At 40.8% G+C, this 12,065-nt stretch overlaps 1 protein-coding gene across 14 annotated transcripts in view; it reads left to right on the top strand.

Moving 5' to 3' along the window:
* ZFAND4 (zinc finger AN1-type containing 4) overlaps positions 1-12,065 on the top strand; it is a 62,035-nt gene that overhangs the window by 2,596 nt on the left and 47,374 nt on the right. For 2 of the 14 annotated variants that reach the window (XM_063780372.1, XM_063780378.1), the window contains exon 1: positions 8,468-8,711. The gene's annotated coding sequence lies outside the window, so the exon portion shown is untranslated. 14 annotated transcript variants of the gene reach the window in all.

The following is a 12,065-nucleotide window of genomic DNA, read 5'->3' as shown; positions in this document are numbered from 1 at the left end:
GGTTCCAAGTCTTTGCTGTTGTGAATAGTGCCACAGTAAACATACGTGTGCATGTGTCTTTATAGTGGCATGATTTATAATCCTTTGGGTATATACCCAGTAATGGGATCGCTGGGTCAAATGGTATTTCTAGTTCTAGATCCTTGAGGAATTGCCACACTGTTTTCCACAATGGTTGAACTAATTTACAGTCCCACCAACAGTGTAAAAGTGTTCCTATTTCTCCACATCCTGTCCAGCATCTGTTGTTTCCTAACTTTCTAATGATCGCCATTCTAACTGGTGTGAGATGGTATCTCACTGTGGTTTTGATTTGCATTTTTCTGATGACCAGTGATGATGAGTGTTATTTCATGTGTCTGTTGGCTGCATAAATATCTTCTTTTGAGAACTGTCTGTTCATATCCTTTGCCCACTTTTTGATGCGGTTGTTTTTTTTCTTGAAAATTTGTTTAAGTTCTTTGTAGATTCTGGATATTAGCCCTCTGTCAGATGGGTAGATTGCAAATTTTTTTTCCCATTCTGTAGGTTGCCTGTTCACTCTGATGGTAGTTTCTTTTGCTGTGCAGAAGCTCTTTAGTTTAATTAGATCCCATTTGTCTATTTTGGCTTTTGTTGCCATTGCTTTTGGTGTTTTAGTCATGAAGTCCTTGCTCATGCCTATGTCCTCAATGGTATTGCCTAGGTTTTCTTCTAGGGTTTTTATGGTTTCAGGTCTAACATTTAAGTCTTTAATCCATCTTGAATTAATTTTTGTATAAGATGTAAGGAAGGGATCCAGTTTCATCTTTCTACATATGGCTAGCCAGTTTTCCCAGCACCATTTATTAAATAGGGAATCATTTCCCTACGTCTTGTTTTTGTCAGGTTTGTCAAAGGTGGTTGTAGGCTGGGCACAGTGGCTTACGCCTGTAATCCCAGCACTTTGGGAGGCTGAGGCAGGCGGATCACCTGAGGTTGAGAGTTTGAGACGGCCTGACGAACATGGAGAAACCCGTTGGGAGAAATCTCTACTAAAAATGCAAAAAAATTAGCCGGGCGTGGTGGCACATGCCTGTAATCCCAGCTACTAGGGAGGCTGAGGCAGGAGAATCACTTGAACCTGGGAGGCGGAGGTTGTGGTGAGCCAAGATCACACCATTGCACTCCAGCCTGGGCAACAAAAGTGAAACTCCGTCTCAAAAAAAAAAAAAAATCAGATAGTTGTGATTTTTGCACATTGATTTTGTACCCTGAGACTTGCTTAAGTTGTTTATCAGCTTAAGGAGATTTTGGGTTGGGACGATGGGGTTTTCTAAATGTATAATCATGTCATCTGCAAACAGGGACAATTTGACTTCCTGTTTTCCTAATTGAATATCCTTTATTTCTGTCTCCTGCCTGATTGCCCTGGCCAGAACTTCCAACACTATGTTAAATAGGAGTGGTGAGAGAGGGCATCCCTGTCTTGTGCCGGTTTTCAAAGGGAATGCTTCCAGTTTTTGCCCATTCACTATGATATTGGCTGTGAGTTTGTCATAAATAGCTCTTATTATTTTGAGATACGTTCCATCAGTACCTAGTTTATTAAGAGTTTTTAGCATGAAGAGCTGTTGGATTTTGTCAGAGGCCTTTTCTGCATCTATTAAGATAATCATGTGGTTTTTGTCATTGGCTCTGTTTATGTGATGGATTATATTTATTGATTTGCCTGTATTGAACCAGCCTTGCATCCCAGGGATGAGGCTGACTTGATCATAGTGGATAAGCTTTTTGATGTGCTGCTGGATTCGGTGTGCCAGTATTTTATTGAGGATTTTCGCATAGATGTTCATCAGGGATATTGGTCTAAAATTCTCTTTTTTTGTTGTGTCTCTGCCCGGCTTTGGTATCAGGATGATGCTGGCCTCATAAAATGAGTTAGGGAGGATTCCCTCTTTTTCTATTGATTGGAATAGTTTCAGAAGGAATGGTACCAGCTCCTCTTTGTACCCCTGGTAGAATTTGGCTGTGAATCCATCTGGACCTGGACTTTTTTTGTTGGTAGGCTATTAATTATTGCTTCAATTTCAGAGCCTGTTATTGGTTTCTTCAGAGATTCCACTTCTTCCTGGTTTAGTCCTGGGAAGGTATATGTGTCCAGGAATTTATCAATTTCTTCTAGATTTTCTAGTTTATTTGTGTAGAGGTGTTTATGGTATTCTCTGATGGTAGTTTGTATTTCTGTGGGATCGCTGGTGATATCCCCTTTATCTTTTTTTATTGCGTCTATTTGATTCTTCTCTCTTTTCTTATTAGTCTTACTAACAATCTATCAATTTTGTTGATCTTTTCAAAAAACCAGCTCTCAGATTCATTGATTTTTTTGAAGGGATTTTTGTGTCTCTATTGCCTTCAGTTCTGCTCTGATCTTAGTTATTTCTTGCCTCCTGCTAGCTTTTGAATTTGTTTGCTCTTGCTTCTCTAGTTCTTTTAATTGTGATTTTAGGGTGTCAATTTTAGATCTTTCCTGCTTTCTCTTGCGGGCATTTAGTGCTATAAATTTCCCTGTACACACTGCTTTAAATGTGTCCCAGAGATTCTGGTGCGTTGTGTCTTCGTTCTCATTGGTTTCAAAGAACATCTTTATTTCTGCCTTCATTTCGTTATTTACCCAGTAGTCATTCAGGAGCAGGTTGTTCAGTTTCCATGTAGTTGTGCAGTTTTGAGTGAGTTTCTTAATCCTGAGTTCTAATTTGATTGCACTGTGGTCTGAGAGACAGTTTGTTGTGATTTCTATTGTTTTACATTTGCTAAGGAGTGCTTTACTTCCAGCTATGTGGTCAACTTTGGAATAAGTGCGATGTGGTGCTGAGAAGAATGTATATGCTGTTGATTTGAGGTGGAGAGTTCTGTAGATGTCTATTAGGTCTGCTTGGTGCAGAGCTGAGTTCAAGTCCTGGATATCCTTGTTAACCTTCTGTCTTATTGATCTGTCTAACACTAACAGTGGGGTGTTAAAGTCTCCCATTATTATTGTGTAGGAGTCTAAGTCTCTTTGTAGGTCTCTAAGGACTTGCTTTATGAATCTGGGTGCTCTTGTATTGGGTGCATATAGTTAGGATAGTTAGCTCTTCTTGTTAAAGTGATCCCTTTACCATTATGTGATGGCCTTCTTTGTCTCTTTGGATCTTTGTTGGTTTAAAGTCTGTTTTATCAGAGACTAGGACTGCAACCCCTGCCTTTTTTTTGCTTTCCATATGCTTGGTAGATCTTCCTTCATCCCTTTATTTTGAGCCTATGTGTGTCTTTGCATGTGAGATGGGTTTCCTGAATACAGCACACTGATGGGTCTTGACTCTTTATCCAATTTGCCAGACATTAAAATGTCTTTTAATTGGGGCATTTAGCCCATTTACATGTAAGGTTAATATTGTTATGTGTGAATTTGATCCTGTCTTTATGATGTTAGCTGGTTATTTTGCCCATTAATTGTTGCAGTTTCTTCACAGCATCAATGGTCTTTACCATTTGGCATGATTTTGCAGTGGCTGGTACTGGTTGTTCCTTTCCATGTTTAGTGTTTCCTTCAGGAGCTCTTGTAAGGCAGGCCTGGTGGTGACAAAATCTCTCAGCATTTGCTTGTCTGTAAAGGATTTTATTTCTCCTTCACTTACGAAGCTTAGTTTGGCTGGATGTGAAATTCTGGGTTGAAAATTCTTTTCTTTAAGAATGTTGAATATTGGCCCCCACTCTCTTCTAGCTTGTAGAGTTTCTGCCGAGAGATCCACTGTTAGTCTGATGGGCTTCCCTTTGTGGGTAACCCGACTTTTCTCTCTGGCTGCCCTTAATATTTTTTCCTTCATTTCAACCTTGGTGAATCTGACAATTATGTGTCTTGGGGTTGCTCTTCTTGAGGAGTATCTTTGTGGTGTTCTCTGTATTTCCTGAATTTGAATGTTGGCCTGCCTTGCTAGGTTGGGGAAGTTCTCCTGGATAATATCCTGCAGAGTGTTTTCCAACTTGTTTCATTCTCCCCGTCACTTTCAGGTACACCAATCAAATGTAGATTTGGTCTTTTCACATAGTCCCATATTTGTTGGAGGGTTTGTTCATTTCTTTTTATTCTAAACTTCTCTTCTTGCTTTATTTCATTAATGTGATCTTCAATCACTGATACCCTTTCTTCCACTTGATCGAATTGGCTACTGAAGCTTGTGCATGTGTCACGTAGTTCTCCTGCCATGGTTTTCAGCTCCATCAGGTCATTTAAGATCTTCTCTACACTGTTTATTCTAATTAGCCACTCGTCTAATCTTTTTTAAAGGTTTTTAGCTTCCTTGCATTGGGTTCGGACATCCTCCTTTAGCTTAGAGAAGTTTGTTATTACTGGCCTTCTGAAGCTGACTTCTGTCAACTCATCAAAGTCATTCTCTATCCACCTTTGTGCCGTTGCTGGCGAGGAGCTGCGATCCTTTGGAGGAGATGAGATGCTCTGGTTTTTAGAATTTTCAGCTTTTCTGCTCTGGTTTCTCCCCATCTTTGTGGTTTTACCTACCTTTGGTCTTTGATGTTGGTGACCTGCAGATGGGGTTTTGGTGTGGATGTCCTTTTTGTTGATGTTGATGTTATTCCTTTCTGTTTGTTAGTTTTCCTTCTAACAGTCAGTTCCCTCAGCTGCAGGTCTGTTGGAGTTTGCTGGATTTCCACTCCAGACCGTGTTTGCCTGGGTATCACCAGTGGAGGTTGCAGAACAGCAAATATTGCAGAACAGCAAATATTGCTGTCTGATCCTTCCTCTGGAAGCTTTGTCCCAGTGGGGCACCCGCCTGTATGAGGTGTCAGTCAGCCCCTACTGGGAGGTGTCTCCCAGTTAGGCTACATGGGGGTCAGGGAGCCTCTTGAGGAGGCAGTCTGTCCGTTCTCAGAGCTCAAACACCGTGTTGGGAGAACCACTGCTCTCTTCAGAGCTGTCAGGAACGTTTAAGTCTGCAGAAGTTTCTGCTGCCTTTTGGTCAGCTATGCCCTACCCTCAGAGGTGGAGTCTATAGAGGCAGCAAGCCTTGTAGCGCTGCGGTGGGCTCTGCCCAGTTCCTGCTTCCGAGCCGCTTTGTTTACCTACTCAAGCCTCAGCAATGGTGGACACCCCTCTCCCTGCTGGGCTGCTGCCTCACAGGTCAATCTCAGACTGCTGTGCTAGCAGTGAGCAAGGCTCCATGGGCATGGGACCCGCTGAGCCAGGCACAGGATGTAATCCCCTGGTCTGCTGGTTGCTAAGACTGTGGGAAAAGCACAGTATTTGAGCAGGAGTATTGCGTTTTTCCAGGTACCGCCTGTCACGGCTTCCCTTGGCTAGGAAAGGGAAATCCCCCGACCTGTTGCGCTTCCCAGGTGAGGGGACGCCACACCCTGCTTTGGCTCGCCCTCCGTGGGCTGTGCCCACTGTCCAACCAGACCCAATGAGATGAACCAGGTACCTCAGTTGGAAATGCAGAAATCACCTGTCTTCTGCATCAATCACGCTGGGAGCTGCAGACCGGAGCTGTTCTGTTCGGCCATCTTGGAATGAACCAGGAATTGATTTAGAAATCTTTTTGGTGTCATTACTCTTAATAGCTAGATATGTATTTTAGTTGTAAAAATTCTGGAAGTACTTTTTTCTCTACCTGCCCCCATTTTTTTTTTTTTGAGACAGGGTCTGGCTGTGTTGCCCAGGCTGGAGTGCAGTGGCATAATCATAGCTTGCTGCAGCTTGGAGCTCCAGGGCTCCAGTGATCCTCCTACCTTAGCCTCCTGAATGGCTGGGACTACAGGTGTGTGTGCCATCATGCCCAGCTAATTTTTTTTTTTTAATTTTGTAGAGACAAGGGTCTCGCTATGTTGCCCAGGCTGGTCTCAACCTTCTTACCTCAAGTGATTCTCCTACCTTGGCCTCCTGAATTGCTGGGATTATAGGCATGAGCCACTGTGGTCAGCTTTTTTTCTGTTTTCTTTGTTTCCTCTTCCCCTTCTGTTTTGTTTTTTTAGCTGTTTTTCCATCCAATCTTGAAGTCTTCATTGCCCCCTCATTTTCCAAGATCATGAGTCCCACAGTATACTCAGCTAAGCATGACCACACACCATTTCAAGAAGCTGTTCATGGACCCAGCTTTTAGTACTGGCTGGGTCTTTGTCCTGCTGCAGCTTCCATTTGCTCCTCAGCTACCCTCTAGGCATCCAGTCTGGCTTAACCAGATTTCATGGCCTCATTTTGTCCTCTGCTGCAGTGGTTTCTACTCCTGAGGAGAAGCATAACTATCTTCTAGAGGGAAACATTTTCGCTTTTGGTTATCAACCTTGGTTCTTTTGGGATATTGGAAATTACCCCACTGACTGGACCCAGACTTACGGTGGAAGTTCCAGCACAATTAATGCTGAACGGGGTTGTTCTTTTTCTTCTGGCATATAGCTGCATTATCCATTCTCATTATAGGTGAAGGACTTCCAAATCTGTTATCTTCTACCCTCCCCCAGCCTATTATTTTCAGGGTCTCAGTATGGAAGAACACTGTGGTGAAAGAAACACTCCTAATTCCTTGGGCAGTCATAGTCACTCATGTCTTTATTTCTGTCATGTTCATTTTGCAGTCCTGACACCTGACTTCTGTTGCTAGAGCTGCACCTATGCAAGTAGGAGTACTGCTGGCTTCGGGGATACACACACTGGCAACTCTATAGTTAGTACACTCTTATTTGATATAGCATAAATATGTTTTTAAGAATTCATGTTATCCAAAATTATAAAAGCAGTTGCTTAAATGAGTGAAAGAAAGGGAGTTAAGGTTAGAGAGCTCCATACAAAGTCATATATAAGCAATGCAGCTTTTTAATTTAGCTTTTATTTAAGAGCAATGACCCCTGTACCACTATCACCAGCAGTATTATTAGCGTGGTATCTTGTATTACCCTATTTATTACCCATCATTTTGAAATATGGTGTAACAATACTCAAAAGAGCTGTGCAGGCGAGGCGTGGTGGCTTACGCCTGTAATCCTAGCACTTTGGGAGGCCAACGCGGGCGGATCACGAGGTCAAGAGATCAAGACCGTCCTGGCCAACGTGGAGAAACCCTGTCTCTACTAAAAGTACAAAAATTAGCTGGGTGTGGTGATATGTGCCTGTAGTCCCAGCTACTCAGGAGGCTGAGGCAGGAGAATCACTTGAACCTGGGATGTGGAGGTTGCAGTGAGCCGAGATCGTGCCACTGCACTCCAGCCTGGCGACAGAGCCAGACTCCATCTCAAAAAAAAAAAAAAAAAAGCTGTGCTATAAGCAATAACTTTCTTTTCTGTAACTCCATCTCTTTTAGGATCATTAGCAGTCTGTAAAATGCAATTCAGATTCCCAAATTAATTAATTGTATTTCCTATTAGTGTTATAAAAACTTACATTATAGCAGATTCCTGTGTGTGCATGCATGTTATGAGTTGGAAAAACATTGGTGGACTTCATTTGGAGTGAATCAGAATGGGATTCCCGTGAGAAGCCAACATCCCTCTAAACAAACTTTTGGAGCATGATATGTCTTGGATGTTTTGTCCCCTACAAATCTCATGTTGAAATGTGACCCCCAGCGTTGGAGGTGGGCCTAGTGGGAGGTGTTTGGGATTATGGAGGTGGATCCTCATATATGTCTTGGTGCTGTCCTTGTGGTAATGAATGAGTTCTCACTCTGATTTCACATGAGATCTGGTTTAAAAGAACCTAGGGGCCGGGCGTGGTGGCTCACGCCTGGGTGACAGAGCAAAAAAAAAAAAAAAAAAGTTGGCCTGGTGCAGTGGCCCACGCCTGTAATCCCAGCACTTTGGGAGGCAGTGGATCACGAGGTCAGGAGTTCAAGACCAGCCTGGCCAATATGGTGAAATCCGGTCTCTACTAAAAATACAAAAATTAGCTTGGCTTGTTGGTGTGGGCCTGTAGTCCCAGCTACTTGGGAGGCTGAGGCAGGAGAATCACTTGAACCCAGGAGGTGGAGGTTGCAGTGAGCTGAGATCACACCACTGCACTTCACCCTGGGCGGCAGAGGGAGACTCTATCTCAAAAAAAAGAACAATATAAAGAAGTCATATTGTTTAGAATTGGTCCTCTCTAGGTATCATGGGGTTGGGAGAAAATCCAAAATGATTGACAGATCATTTTGAGTGACAGTATGAAAGGTGGTACTCTTTACCAAAATGGGGACTACAGGAAAGCAGGAGGTTTGTGGGAAAAATATAAGTTTTGAGTATGTTGGATTTGTGGCATATACAGATTTCAGATGCCTCTGGAATATCATGCTTATGGAGTGGAGATTATTAACCAAACCACAATCTTTAAAAATAACTGCTTCTTTAAACATGCTTATATGAAAATTGTAGTGAGTTCAGTGATATCTCATATCCTTTGGTAGAAAAAAAACGCAAAAAATGTATGTATGACACATTTCTATGACTCTTGTACTTTCACAGTGTTCACTTTTTGTTTACCTAGATTTACTCACTGATATCCTTCTCCCACTCTGAGACTTTACTTATCCTGAAATACATTAAAAAATTTACCCATGTTGGAAATCACTTCCCAACTCATCCTATAAGGCCAATATTACCCTGATACCAAATCCTGACAGACATAATGAAAACTACAGATCATCATCTCTTGTGATTATAGACACAGAAATCCTGAGGAAATATTTTCAGATCAAATCCATCAACATATGTAAAGGATTACATACCAGGTACAAATGGGATTTACCCCAGTAATGCAAGATTGATTTGACACATAAAAAGTAATGTAATATGTGAATAAAAAAGTAAAGAAAACCAAATGATTATTTCAGTAGACAATGAAAAAAGCGTTTGACAAAATTCGCACCCCTTCATGATTAAAAAGAAAACCCACCTAAAGCAGGAATAGAAGGGAAGCTCATCAACCTTATATTGGTAATCTATGAAAACTCCACGGTTAACATTATACCTAAAGACTCAATGGTTTCCTTCTACAATCAAGAATTAGACAAGGATGTCCAGTCTCACCACTTTTATTCAATCTTGTACTGAAGGTTCCAGAGCAGGGCAATTAGGCAAGAAAGGGAAATAAGCCCAGTGCAGTGGCTCAGGCCTGTAATCCCAGCTCTTTGGGAGGCTAGGGTGGGTGGGTCACCTGAGGTCAGCAGTTCGAGACCAGCCTGGCCAACTTGGTGAAACCTCGTCTCTACTAAAAATACAAAAATTTGCCTGGTGTGGTGGCAGGTGCCTGTAATCCCAGCTATTTGGGAAGCTGAGACAGGCGAATCGCTTGAACTCGGGAGGCGGAGGTTACAATGAGCGGAGATCGTGCCATTTCACTTCAGCCCGGGCAACGGAGTGGGACTTTCACCCCCTCCAAAAAAAAAAAAAAAAAAAAAAAGAAAGAAAGAAAAGAGCACATAGATTAGAAAGGGAGAAGTAAAACTCTATTTGTAAATGACATGATCTTGTATATAGAGCTTTTATAGAGAGCATTTAGGAAGATTTAAATAACTAAATGAATGAAATAAACAGTTCAGCACAGTTGCAGTGTACAAGATCAAGATATTAAAATCGGTTGTGTTTCTATAAACCAGCAATGAGCAATCTGTAAATAAGACAGTGATTCCATTTGTAATAGCATTTAAAGGAATAAAATACTTAGGAATAAATTTAATAAAAGAGAACAAAACTTGTGCTTTAAAAATTATAAAACATTGAAATAAATTAGATATAAACTGAAAAATAGTATGTATTTATGGATTAGAAGACTTAGTATTAAGATTGCAATACTCTCCAAATCTACAGACTTAATACAATCCCTGTCAAAATCCTAGCTGACATTTTTGCAAAATGGGCATACTTAAAATTCATATGGCAATTCAAGGAGTTCAGAATAGCCAACAATCTAAAAAGAACAAATTGGAGGCCTCACACTTCCTGATTTCAGAACTTACTACAAAGCTACATTAATTAAGATATGGTGGTACTGGCATAGGTAGGTCAACAGAATAAAGAGTCTGGAAATAAACCTTCACATTTACAATAAATTGGTTTTCAACAAGGATCTGAGACAATTCAATTGGGAATGAATGGTAATTCTGACAAATGATACTGGAACAACTGGTTATCCACATGCAAAAGAATAAAGTTAGACCCTACCTCACACCATACACAAAACTAAATTGAAATTGGACAGTACACCTAAATATAAGAGCTAAAACTACAATTTTTAGAAACATATATAAGTCAATCTTTATTACCTTGGGTTAAGCCAAGCTTTTTAAGTATGATAAAAGAAAAATAGCCAAATTAGAGTTTAACAAAATTAAAAACTTTTGTGTTTCAAAAGATACTATCAAAAGACAACCCACAATATGAGAGAAAATATTTGCCATTCATATGTCTGTTAAGTGTTTTTATCTAGAATATGTAATACAAAAACTCATACAACTCAATAAAAAATCCAATTAAAAAATAGACAAAATATATGAATAGGCATTTCTCCAAAGAATGTGTGCAAATGGCCAATAATCACATAAAAAAGATGCGCAATATCATTAGTTTTTAAAGAAATGGAAGTCAACCACAGTGAGATACTACTTCACACCCACTAGGATAGCTTTAATCAAAAGGACAGAAACAAGTATTGGCAAGGATGTGGAGAAATTGGCACCCTCATTCATTGTTGATAGGACTATAAAATGATCCATACCATTTAGAAAACAGTTTGGTAGTTCCACAAATTGCCAAACATAAGAGTTACCACATTATCTAGCAAAGCTGCTTCAAAGAGAAAGGAAAACATGTTTACACAAGAACTTGCAGTTGAATGTTCATCTTAGCATTATATGTAACAGCCCAAAATTGGAAACGACTCAAATGCTCATCAACTGATGGATGGATAAACAACATGAGATATATTGCTACAAGGGACTATTATTCAGCAATAAAAAGGAGTGAAATACTGATATATCCTAGAACATGATGAACTTTGAAAACATTATGCTAAGTGAAAGAAGCCAGTCACAAAAAAATCATATATGATTCTATTTATGTGAAATGTCCAGAATAGACCAATTTGGAGATAGAAAGTAGATTAGTGGTTGCCTAGGGTTGAGTGGGGGACTGGGGGAATTTGGGAGTGTTGGTTACAGGGTATGGGGTTCCTTTTAGAGGTGATGAAAATTTTTTAAAGCAAATGTGATGGTTGTACAACTCTGTGTATGTAATAAAAACCATTGAATTTTAGACTTTAAATGAGTGACTTTTATGGTATGTGAATTATATTTCAATAAAGCTTTTTTTTCTTATTTAATGATGGAGTCTTGCTCTGTCACCCAGGTTGGAGTGCAGTGGTGCAATCTTGGCTCACTGCAACCTCTGCCTCCTGGACTCAAGTGGTTCTCCTGCCTCAGCCTCCCGAGTAGCTGGGACTACAGGTGTGCACCACCATTCCTGGCTAATTTTTGTATTTTTTGGTAGAGATGGGGTTTTGCCATTTTGGCCAGGCTGGTCTCGAACTCCTGACCTCAGGTGATCCGCCCACCTCGGCCTCCCAACGTGCTGGGATTACAGGTGTGAGCCACTGCGCCTGGCCCTCAATAAAGCTATTTTTAAAAAGGTTTACCCACCTCACCAGAAAGATGTGTATCATTTGTCCTAGTTTAAGTTCAAGGCCCCCCTGTATAGAGTTTTCATGATTAATAGCAATAGCAATTTGATCATTTTTGTGCTCCTAGTTCTATACTTGTCATTTAGTTTACTACTTCTATTTGTTGGGCTTACCACTCATACTTATTAGCCATTGTATGTATGTGAGCAGAGATTGTCTAATACTTATTACCAATTTTAATGTCATCTGAATCTTATAATATCCTCTGGAAACCATTGATGATTTAGTGAGTACTACTTTTTTTTGTTTTTGAGACCAGAGTCTTGCTCTGTTGCCCAGGCTGGGGTGCTGTGGCGCGATCTTGGCTCACTGCAAGCTCTGCCTCCCGGGTTCACGCCATTCTCCTGCCTCAGCCTCCCAAGTAGCTGGGACTACAGGCACACACCGCCATGCCCAGGTCATTTTTTTC

This window comes from Pan troglodytes, chromosome 8 (assembly GCF_028858775.2).
Source record: "Pan troglodytes isolate AG18354 chromosome 8, NHGRI_mPanTro3-v2.0_pri, whole genome shotgun sequence".
NCBI classification, from domain to species: Eukaryota; Metazoa; Chordata; class Mammalia; order Primates; family Hominidae; genus Pan; species Pan troglodytes.
Note: the sequence above shows the minus strand (reverse complement) of the source record. Positions and strands in the feature narration are given on the sequence as shown.